The sequence below is a fragment of the Nelumbo nucifera genome, chromosome 2 (assembly GCF_055504915.1).
Source record: "Nelumbo nucifera cultivar China Antique chromosome 2, China Antique-T2T, whole genome shotgun sequence".
NCBI lineage: Eukaryota > Viridiplantae > Streptophyta > Magnoliopsida > Proteales > Nelumbonaceae > Nelumbo > Nelumbo nucifera.
This window is the reverse complement of record NC_142650.1, coordinates 10,920,480-10,932,031: the sequence shown is the minus strand read 5'-3', so window position 1 is coordinate 10,932,031 and position 11,552 is coordinate 10,920,480. Positions and strand designations below refer to the sequence as shown.

Below are 11,552 nucleotides of genomic sequence, written 5' to 3'. Positions count from 1 at the left end.
AAAGGAATCAAATCCGATGCATCTGTGAAGTCTTTGATTCAGTAAGATGGGAAAAGGACTTGGATGTCTTCTTAAAAATACAGGCTAATGCAAGTTTGAGCAACACTTGTTTTTGCCATTTGTGCATTTGACCTTGTTTTATCCATCTCTAACATGAATTTTCAATAAGGGCCGTCAATGGAGCAGATCTGGGACGAATCAGGTAGACCTGGCCAGATGGCCCGAAACCAATAAGAAAACACCCCAGCCCAGCTCCCACCACAACCTTATGGCCTATAGGGTCCGTGAGTATAAATAATAGACTCAGAAACGACCCTAGATTTTGACTGAATAGCCTTTAGACTGGTTATTTGACAATAAAGTTGTCTATTTTTGTTCTCTCTTCTCAAAATATCTTATATATCTTATTCCTATCACCTGTAAAATGATAAATTTTAGACATTTTATTTGAAATTGTTATAGGTAAACCATGAGAACCATATAGCAGTATTGCATGGATATGGATGCAGGAGTTGGAATCCGACACATGTTCAAAGAGTCTGACTTGAACTTTGCAAGATGAGAAGGCATGGTCTTGGTATGCATATTTATATGTATGTCATGTATACGTATGTAGTTTACATATATATGTGCATATATACAAGACCTTCCTTTTCCTCTATTTTATTTTGACCTCGTTTGTTTTCTGAGAAGTGGGGGCGGATAAGTTGGTAGGTCTCTTGGAAAAGAAATAAATCTACGTCGGTGATTGTTTTCCAGTATTAGTGGGTCTCACAGAACATAACAATTCTTGAGCAGTTCATTTAGCTGGGGACGTAATACTTTCCTCGGATTTAGATAAATTATTTATCCATGGGCACCAAAAATCACTAATACTTGATAGGACAATATTATCCTTTCAATAATGTTTTTTTTTTTTTTTATAAATCAGTCATTATACATCTTGAATAAAAGAATATTAAAAAGTGCTCTTATCCAGATAAATATTTCTCAAGAATTATTTGCCTAGATAAGTGCATTTACCTAAATAAATCATTTACTGCAAAATGAACAAGGCCTTGATGTTGTTTGCCAACCCTTGTTTCATTGGGGATTGATTTCTTTCCCAAATTAAGCTGTATGGGTTGGGAACTTTTTCTTCTTCTTCTACGCGTAAGTTCAAAAACCAACACAGGAGCATGAATTTAGTAAATTCTTACACATTTGTTCTCCAAAGTCCAAACAAATAATAAAATACGACAAATGTGAACATAGTAGCAGTAACATATGATCATTTTAATAAAGAAAATTTATGGCTAATTACCGTTTTTTACTTATATTTCAAAAAAACAAGAAAGAAAATTCCTGTGTTATTTCCCAGGTGTATTATATAGTTGGGCTGCAACTTGGGCTGGGTTAGCTGGAATAAACCCTAATCCTTCAGATTGGGTTGACAATTGGGTTAAGGTTAAGGTTGGCTTTGGCCAATCTGCTCATTTTAGGTTGGGTTATGATTGGACCCTTTTGGTAATTTGATGCAACCGACTCCAATTCTTTGCTATTGTATATATGTATTATAGTCCCACTACATACTATCATAATCCATTTGTCTCAACTCTGAAGCCCCAACTCTACTGACAAATTTCCATTGATAATTTTCATTTCATAATTTTGTGTCTTACTAGTTGATTTCATGATTTTAAATTTTAGATTGGGCTTAGAGTTTGGATTGGACTGGATGAGGATTAGGGTTAGGATTGGGGGTTCAGAACCTCGGGCTGGGCTAAGGTGGACCTCAGTTGGAGCTAACTTTGTTAGGCTTATTATACATAGGGGGCGTTCTTTTTTTGGATTTTGAGAGGGGGGAAGTTGGTTTGACCAAGAAACCCATATTATTTTTTCATATTTATGTAGAGACTAAGGAAAGTTTATTTTCCTAGTGATCACTTACTCAGGTAAATGATACCCATCTCCTAGGTGGGTAAATAACTTTCCCACCAGGGGGAAGTTGCTAATACTTGAATGGGAAACAAATACCCCTTTTAATATTGAATTTTTATGGTCAAAATGGCCATTGCCTTATCTACATGGGAAATAAAAGAACATGAGTTAATGTATTTACCTTGATAAATATTTCCTGAAAAACACTTACTCGGATAAATACATTTACCCGGATAAATAAATTACCAAAAAATGAACGAAACCATAGTATATGGTGACTTAGTGAGAGAAAATATCTGTATAGCAATCTAGGGCTATCCATGTTTGTTCGAGCCTTTATTAGAGGAAGAACATCTGGAGCCAAGCTCTTAAAGAAAAGGAATGCAATGTGAGTTTAACAACAAACACATGGGCAATCTCGTCTCTTTGGTTCTTGCACAGCCCCAAAAGAAAAGTTAGGGTTAGGGAGTTCTCCTGCCCATTAATGTGCGTACGGACGGACCTTTTCTTCCAGTATTTGGTATTATCTTTCTAATGCAATTTGAATTAGGAAACCATCGCACAATGCCATTAGAGGCTTAGCGCTAGAATGGGCTCACTCCATAGTCAAAAGATCAAAACAATGCAAGAGACAAACGATAAAATCAACAACACAAATAGCAATAATAATATAGAAACAAAACAGTTAAAATAATCAAGACCATTAAGCAGAAGTACTGGAACAAAGATGTGGCAACAATCACAATCAATGTTCATGGGGGTTTGGTTGGAATCAAGGAGCCAATCCATAGGGTCCATACCCATGGAGTAGAAATCAAGGAGTACTGGATCAAAAGGATCCATACCCGTGGAGTTAAAGTCAAAGAGCGGATCGAAAAGATCCATGCCCATAGGGTTGAAGTCAAGGAGAGAATCCAGGTTAATAGAGTCTACTTGAAGAGTAGATCCGATGGCAGCAGCGTCAACCCAGTATTATAAGAATCTGGGTTCGTGGAGTAGGAATTTTGGGGAGGATCTAGCGTCGGGGTGGGTGTAATATTACAAGAATATTAGAAGGTGTTACTGAATTAATTTCATGGAGTGGATGTGGGTCTGGCATGGAATTGGAGTTACTTGGGGGTGTTCCTTTTTAGGATTTTGAGAGGAGGGGAAAGTTGGTCAATGGAATTTTGGTTTTCATTAACCAATAATCCTATGTTCTTTTTTCAGCTTTATGTGGGGATTAGGGAAAATTTATTTTCTTAGATGTCATTTACCCAAGAAAGTGATATCCATCTCCTAAATGGGGAAAGTTGCTTACACTTAGGGCCTGTTCGTTTGCTCTGACGTTTTACCATTGAAAGTGCAAAAATTACATTAAGAGGTATATTAGTATTAGTGAACTTTTCTTTCCTCCGAACTCTAAATGTAGAGTATTGTTCTGAATTTTGAAAAATGTCAAATGTCCAATTTAACCCCATATAAGAGAATTTTTATTTATCTATATAATTCAATAAAGAAACAATATTAAAAATTATTATAATAAATATTACCCAATATTAATTATTAATAATGATTAATAGTAATTAATTAATAATAAATTAATGATTAATTCATTAATTATTAATCACTAATTAATAGTTAATTATTTTTATGATTAATTAATACTTATTATAACTATTATTAATAATAATTGATTAATTAATTAATAATAAGTAATAATAATTAATTATTACTTAATTATGAATTATTATTAATTAATTAATGAAATATTATTACTAATTAAAAATTAATTAGTAGTTAATACTTAATATTTCATAATCAATTAATAATTAATTCAATAATTATTCATCACTAATTATTAATTAATCAATAATTATTTATTTTTATGATTAAATAATACATATTTTTTAATAATTAATTAACTATTATTAATAAGTAATTATTATTTAATTTTGAATTATTATTATTATTAATTAATGAAATATTATTAATAATTAATAATTAATGAAACTGTATGGTGATAATGAATATTGTAATTAATTAATTTCTATTAGAATATTAGTATAATATATTACAATGAATATTATAATATTAATAATTAATTTATAATGTTAGTAATATTATATGGTTATATTATAATATTAGTATTATGAATATTATATTATTACTATTCATAATTAATAATACTATGTAATATAAATAATTATTTGTTTCATTATAATATTATAATACTATCCATACCCGTGGTCTTATTAATAGCACTATAAGACGACAATGAATAATATAGTTAATGAACTATTATTATAATAATAATACAATATGAATATTATGGTATATTATAATATTATGGGGAAAATAAAATATTATAATATTATATGTATATTGTAATATTACATTATAATAATATTATGGGGAAAATAAAATATTGGTGGTGAGTCCAATGGGTCTTCATATGAGATGTTACAAGTGAATTGAGCATTAAAGGGGCAATATGGGTAAAATCTATTAAAATAATGGCCTGAGTCATTTGTACTTTAGCTATAATTAAACTTTAGTGTTAAGAGTCACCGAATGCCTTTTTAGCGCTGAAAGTGGTATCAAACCACTTCAGCATTAAGAGATCAGAGGCATGACAAAAATGCCCCTTTTAATAATGAATTTTTATGGCCCAAATGATTATTATCTTATTTACCTAAGAACTAAGAAATAAAAGAATATGGATAAATACACTTACCGAAAAATGATCTGGGCCTTGAATCCAGATGAATGCTATTGTCTTGGGGGAGCGGGTCTACTGTTGGAGTGATCAACTCGACCATCTGCGTCTGCTGCTGCAGTTGCTGTTGTAACTGCATTTGAATCCGCTCTTCTTGCTGAAGTTGCAATTTATTCTCTTTATGTAACTGTTGCTGTTGCGACTTTTGTTCCTGATCATGAAGCCTAAGTTGATGCTCCAGCCTCTCTTGTTTTTCCTTCGTCAAATCTTCGAATTTAGCTGCGTCGACCATCAAACTGGTTAACCATTCGTGACAATGCAGGTGAATTAGTATCTGTATTTGATTGGTGATGAGAATACAAACGTTGCACGTCGCTAACGCCAGTGCACACTTAGGGTCTTCTTGTTCACTTCTGTGTCATGGCTTCATTGAGTCCCAGCCTCCCAAAGCAATCGAAAAGCAAAAAACTACTTGTTTATCAAAATAAAAAAAAATAAAAAAAAAGAACAAATGTACTTCCTTCTTCTTCACGAATCGAATTAAAACTCTGAAAAATGGACAAAAAAAGAAAGAAATAAAATAAATGGGGTCATTGAGTATACTCTGCATTGTGCATTCTCACCATGAAAAACCACTTGACAAAGGATTGGAGCTAGCTTGGTATCACTCACATTTTGAAATTGAAAATATTTAGTAAAAGCAACTGGGTACAGCTACACTTAGTCTAGAATACGTCTCTGATGTAGTAATTGATGCCCTCTTCCTCTCTCCGATAAGAACTCATTTGTTTTTAATTAACTTGGACGCTGAAAATACCCGGTAGTATATAACTAACAACTTCAAAATATTTATTTGATAGGGCTAGTATAATGTAATGATCACAGAGTTGGTGATGATCGATCAGACACTGTAAAAAGTTCTATAACTTCGGCATAGATGAACTAAATCGTCGATTTAATATCTTTGATGACCTGTTGGATGGGATCAGATTACCAAATACTACTGTTGTTATATATTGGTTGATCAGCAATTGACTCACATTTTCAAGTTACTAGCCACTGCCGCGAAAAGGCATAAGCCTCAGGTTTTGTTCATTAATTGTTAGTGGAATTCATTATTAAAAAGAAAACTTTGAGGCTAAATTGAAAATGCTTACAAGTAAGCTTAAAGCAAGAAATTTTAAACTAAAAATGATTAGTTTGGTGGGGGGTACAACATTGGGGCTATTTGTTTCTAAGAGAATCCAGAAGTGTTAATTTTCTGCTGGTTTTGCTGCAGTAAAAAGTAGTATAGTATTGGGGTACTACCCCTAGCCTCTCTATTCATAATCCATTAGAGGCCGAGCAAATCAATTTAAGCCCAAAGCCCAGTATATGAGATAGAAATTTGTTTTTGACAGGCCTCGAGATTACTGGAACTTGTTGAATATCTCTATATGTTGAGATGAAATCAACAAAAAAAAGTAAGAACCTAGCAAAGCAGGTTGATCCAGAAATTCTCTTGTGGAGGACAAAGTAATAAAAAATTATAGGGTAACGATTCATGTCAAGTTCGTGAGGTTCCACCTGGTTCACCTTGTGTGTATAATAATATATGCTTGTTGCTGAAGTTGGTAAATGTCATAATCCTCTCTCGAATAAGGAATCTTATAAGTTTGCAGTGTTATTAGACCGGGGACTCGATGAGTTGTATGCTCAATTGCTCATGGCCTGGGATTTTCTCTATAGTTGTTCTTGGGCATGTAAATATTAGGACCAGCCATTTGGCCCATCCTATGGCAAGAAAGAGAATCCATCCACCCCATTCCACCATGTGGTTCTCAGCATCAACCTTTCTTTTTTTTTCACTATTAATTAAATACTTTTAGATATATCAAACCAACAGCGAACAGTGATAACCAGTTCATAGCTAGTCATGGGTTCAAACCATCCTTTCACAAATAGAGTATCTTTTAAATTAACCAGCCTGTTCTCTGAACTATGATAGTACAATCTTCGAAGGAAGTTCTCAATTTGGCTCTATATATATAAGAACAAATTAAACATTTGGGGTGCTTTCTGTTTCACTGATTGAAGAGGGAGGTACAATGTACAAGTGTAGAGAAAAAAGAAAGAGGGAGGTAAATGAAAAGGAGCAGCAAAAGTAGTAGTTCCTGCCCATGCTATTCTCTAAACATGTTAAAAATTATGACCTCAAAAAAGCAGTTGTGCCCATGGAGTAAACAAAACAAACTTTATTACATAAACTATCGGCATCTGTCAATGGATCAGCCTGAAACAAAACTGGCTAAAAACCCTCCAACATTCAATTGGTAAAGTTTGAGTTGTGGGTTCAAATTCCCTGAAAGAGTGCAAAAGAAAGAGGGAGGTACTGAATGCTGGTATAAAAAAAATTAGCTGGCCCATGCAGATCTCGAACCTGCGACCTTCGCGTTATTAGCACGACGCTCTAACCAACTGAGCTAATAGGCCACGTTGGCATTAGAGGTCTAACATTATATTTTCTATTTGTAAACATGTAATCCTATTTATCAATCTTTTTTGGCAAAAAAAAAAAGATGCAGTTGGCAGTTGGAATTCCAATAATAGTATATTTGCACGTTCTGGGCAAGGTTTTTAAAACTGACCCCGAGAATGAATCGGTTAGGGGTCTAGTTCCTGGGTTGAACAGTTCTGACAAAAAAAATAAAAATGATCAAAATCGTTCGAACGGTTTGAACAGTTAACCACCCAAATCAACGGTTTACTGACCAAAATCAACAGTTTTTAGAAAAAATCCAGTTTTCTGGAAAAACGGAACCAAACTGACCGGTTCCCAGTTTTTTCCAATCCGACTGTCCGATCCATTCCAGCTTTGAAAACCATGCTTCTGGGGTCATCAAAGGCAAGTTGGCAAGAGTTGACAAAGCTTTTGGAGGCAGGAGGCAACAACATAAGCAACATCCTTTCAGCTAGAGGTCCCCTTCAAACCCAAATGCTACGGCTCCAACGTGGCCTTTCCATTGCTACTTGCTAGACCCTCCTTCCTCCTCCTCTGTTCTTCCTGATGATTTTCGTATTTCAGATGTCATCACGAGGTCTCTCCCACGGAATCGTCTTCAGTCAGGGCAAAGCCCGTTCGAGTTAACCAATGCCCAAGAATCAAACCCCGTTCATTGTTAACCATTACCTAATAAACCAACTAGCTACGATGGTGGCGGTGATGATGATAAAACATAAATTTTTCAATCGAATAGAAAATTATCCGGGCAACATGGATTGGATTCCAAAATGTTGAGTGTTGGGTATGTTTTTGGCCCCCACATGGTCCTCCATACCCTTCAAGTATAAAGAGGGACAGAAGCAGAAATTTTTTTCGTTCATGGGGGCAACGTAAAGAAAAAATCAAGGAACAAACAAAAACAAAAGAAAAATGATGAGAGCGGATTTGGCCCTTCAGTGAAAATATGACACCTGTCACCTCATGCCAACTAAGTGCAGTCTCTTGACAACTAGGTAGCTCGGCACTTACAGGCAGCCCAGCGTCTTACAAAGAGCTCGCCACTTAGGGGCAGCTCGGCACTTACAGGCAGCCTGGCGTCTTACGAAGAGCTCGCCACTTAGGGGCAGCTCAGCATAGGTAGCTCGCCATAGGCAGATGGCCACTCCACAGGCAGCCTGATGTCTTACGAAGAACTCGGCACTTACAGACAGTTCGGCATAGGTAGCTCTCCACTTAGGGGCAGTTCGGCATATCGCAAGAAGATCTCTTGCCTGACAACCATACCTAACAGATCCGGAGACCTGCGCCCACGTCTCTTGTCAGGCGGCGCCATGCCTGCCAGCCTTGAGAGCTGTCCCTTGCCTGGCAGAGCCGTACTCTGCAACAACTGCTTGCACCAGTCACCTCAGCTCTGGCAATAACGGCTGTGGTAGAGAGACAGAGGCTGTTACGCCTGATTTGATAGGACACCACTATATAAGGACTCCGACCCCCAAAGATAACGGAGATGAAAAATGGAGTTCTCGCAGGTTCATCGGCTCCCGCCAACTACAAGGAGGAGCAGATCATCTCATGCAGAGGACAGTCGGGTTGCACTACACTAGGAGGCTCGCCAACAAGGCAGCGCACCCAGCAGCTCATCCAAGGAGCTCACCACCAGGGAGCTCGTCACCAGGTAGCTCACCACCAGGGAGCTCGTCACCAAGTAGCTCACCACCAGGGAGTTCGCCACCAGGGATCTCCATCATCCTTTGAATCACAAGCCACTTGGAAGCAGGTCAAATGACGAAGTACTTAACCAAAAATTGATACATCGCGAAAAAAAAATTGGTACGTGGCCAGAAACGGTTATATCAATTGGCGTCGTCTGTGGGAACACGCTACAAAAAGCTAAGTTCTCATCCTACAAAAGCTAAGTTCTCACCCTACAAAAGCTAAATTCTTATCTTACAAAAGCTAAGTCCTCTTCTCCCGAAAAGCTAAGTCCTCACTTTTTAAGAAATTGAAACTCTCGCTTTATAGTTTACATTTTTTATGAACTCAAAGACTATGCAGGGAGCTAACAAACTAAGTAACTTTACTTTCAATTTGGATAAAGCCTCATCAGTCTTCTTCGCAAGGTCCCCCATACAAAGATGAGCTCTTTGTGGCTTCCGCGGGAGTTGGCGGCCAACAGACTACATAGGCACCCTTACTGGTCGAGCCTTCCAAGGCTCCCATGTGAGCTGGCGACCTAAAGTTAGTAGTGCTGCCCCCAAAGGTCGAGCTCCTAGTAGCTTCTTGTAGGAGTGGGTGACCGGCATTACGAAGCTAATGCAGCGCAATCATAGCTCTAAGGCACCCACCTGGTCAGCTCGGCACCTCATTGGTAGCTCGGCACCTGGTTAGCTTGGTACCTCGCAAGCAGCTCGGCACCTAGTCAGCTCGGCACCTCACAGGTAGCTCGGCACCCGGTCAGCCTGACACCTCACTGGTAGCTCGACACCTGGTCAGCTCAGCACCTCGCAGGCAGCTCGGCACCTGGTCAGCTCGGCACCTCACAAGCAAAGCCTACGGGCTACATTACTGCTTAAAACCCAGTCGCCTCTTCGGCACGGACAAAGCCAAAGAAGAGTGGACTACGAGTCGCTCCCAAAGCCTACGGGCCACATTACTGCTTAAGACCCAATCGCCTCTTCGGCATGGGAAAAGTCAAGAAGAGTGGACTACGTGTCTCTACGGGCCACATTATTGCTAAAAACCCAGTTGCTTCCTCAACATGGGCAAAATCAGCAAAAGTGAACTATAAGTTGCCCCCAGATCCTAAGGGCTACACTAGTGAATTGGCAGAGACCTCCTCACCTTATGGGCAGCTCGCCACATACAAGCAGCTCCCAAAGCCTAAGGAATTGGATCAGCACTTACTAGCTCGTCGACTTACGGGCCAAAAGAAGAAATCTACTCCCTTCGCTGAGTTACACTCTGGCACCTCATGCCAACTAAGTGCAGCCTCTTGACAACTAGGTAGCTCGCCACTTAGGGGCAGATCGGCACTTATAGGTAGCCTGGCGTCTTACGAAGAGCTCGCCACTTAGGGGCAGCTCGGCATAGGCAGCTGGCCACTCCACAGGCAGCCTGGCGTCTTATGAAGAGCTCGGCACTTACAGGTAGCTTGGCATAGGTAGCTCTCCACTTAGGGGCAGTTCGGCATATCGCAGGAAGATCTCCTGCCTGACAACCGTACCTGACAGATCTAGAGACCTGCGCCCACGTCTCTTGTCAGGCGGCGTTGTGCCTGCCAGCCCTGAGAGCTGTCCCTTGCTTGACAAAGCCGTACTCTGCAACAGCCGCCTGCACCAGTCACCTCAGCTCTGGCAGTAACGGCTGCGACAGAGAGACAGAGGTTGTTACGCCTGATTTGACAGGACGCCACTATATAAGGACTTCGACCCCCAAAGATAACGGAGATGAAAAATGGAGTTCTCGCAGGTTCATCGACTCCCGCTAACTACAAGGAGGAGCAGATCATCTCATGCAGAGGGCAGTCGGGTTGCACTACACTAGGAGGCTCGCCAACAAGGCAGCGCACCCAGCAGCTCATCCAGGGAGCTCACCACCAGGGAGCTCATCACCAGGTAGCTCACCACCAGGGAGCTCGTCACCAGATAGCTCACCACCAGGGAGCTCGTCACCAGGTAGCTCACCACCAGGGAGCTCGTCACCAGGTAGCTCACTACCAGGGAGCTCGTCACCAGGTAGCTCACCACCAGGGAGCTCGTCACCAAGTAGCTCAACACCATGCAGTTCGCCACCAGGGAGCTCCATCATCCTTTGAGTCACAAGCCACCTGAAAGCATGTCAAATGACGAAGTACTTAACCAAAAATTGATACATCGCAAAAAAAAAAAAAAAATTGGTATGTGGCCAGAAACGGTTACATCAAAAAACAAACAAGAAAATAGAAAGCTTCGATTAGCAATTGAGATGATTTTTAGATTAGAGCTTTTGTTTCTTCTGTATAATAAAAAGAAAGGTAATAATTATAACAGAAAAAATTACCATGCACCTAGTTGTTGGTAAAATACATTAATACCTTCATACGGCCTAGGTCACTTAATTTGTTAGGGGGCCATGTTCTACACAAATATAGAGGTTGTTTGGCATGGAAGCGTTTCAGGCCCATTCATTTCTTTAAAAATCGCCTGATGGTCAAAAAATGTTTTTGGACTGTTTGAACCAAAATCTGTTTAGTTCTGTTTCATGCCACATCAGCATTAAAAAAAACGTTTCAACTAGAATCGGCTGTGAGTGCAAGCTGTTTTTCTTTAGTGTTTTTTTGTAGTTGACATTATCCCGTGCTAAGCATGTGCATGGGATGCACAAATATGTTCTAATCTAACAATTAAAGATTTTAATACAACAAAAATATATTGAAATCCATTCATTATTCAACTAAATAAAATTACAAATTTT

At 38.8% G+C, this 11,552-nt stretch overlaps 1 non-coding gene across 1 annotated transcript; it reads right to left on the bottom strand.

Moving 5' to 3' along the window:
- Positions 1 to 7,016: 7,016 nt before the first annotated feature.
- Positions 7,017 to 7,090, bottom strand: TRNAI-AAU (transfer RNA isoleucine (anticodon AAU)). Its single transcript has one exon. It is a non-coding gene; the product is annotated as a tRNA-Ile (tRNA).
- Between the last annotated feature and the right edge of the window lie 4,462 nt (positions 7,091 to 11,552).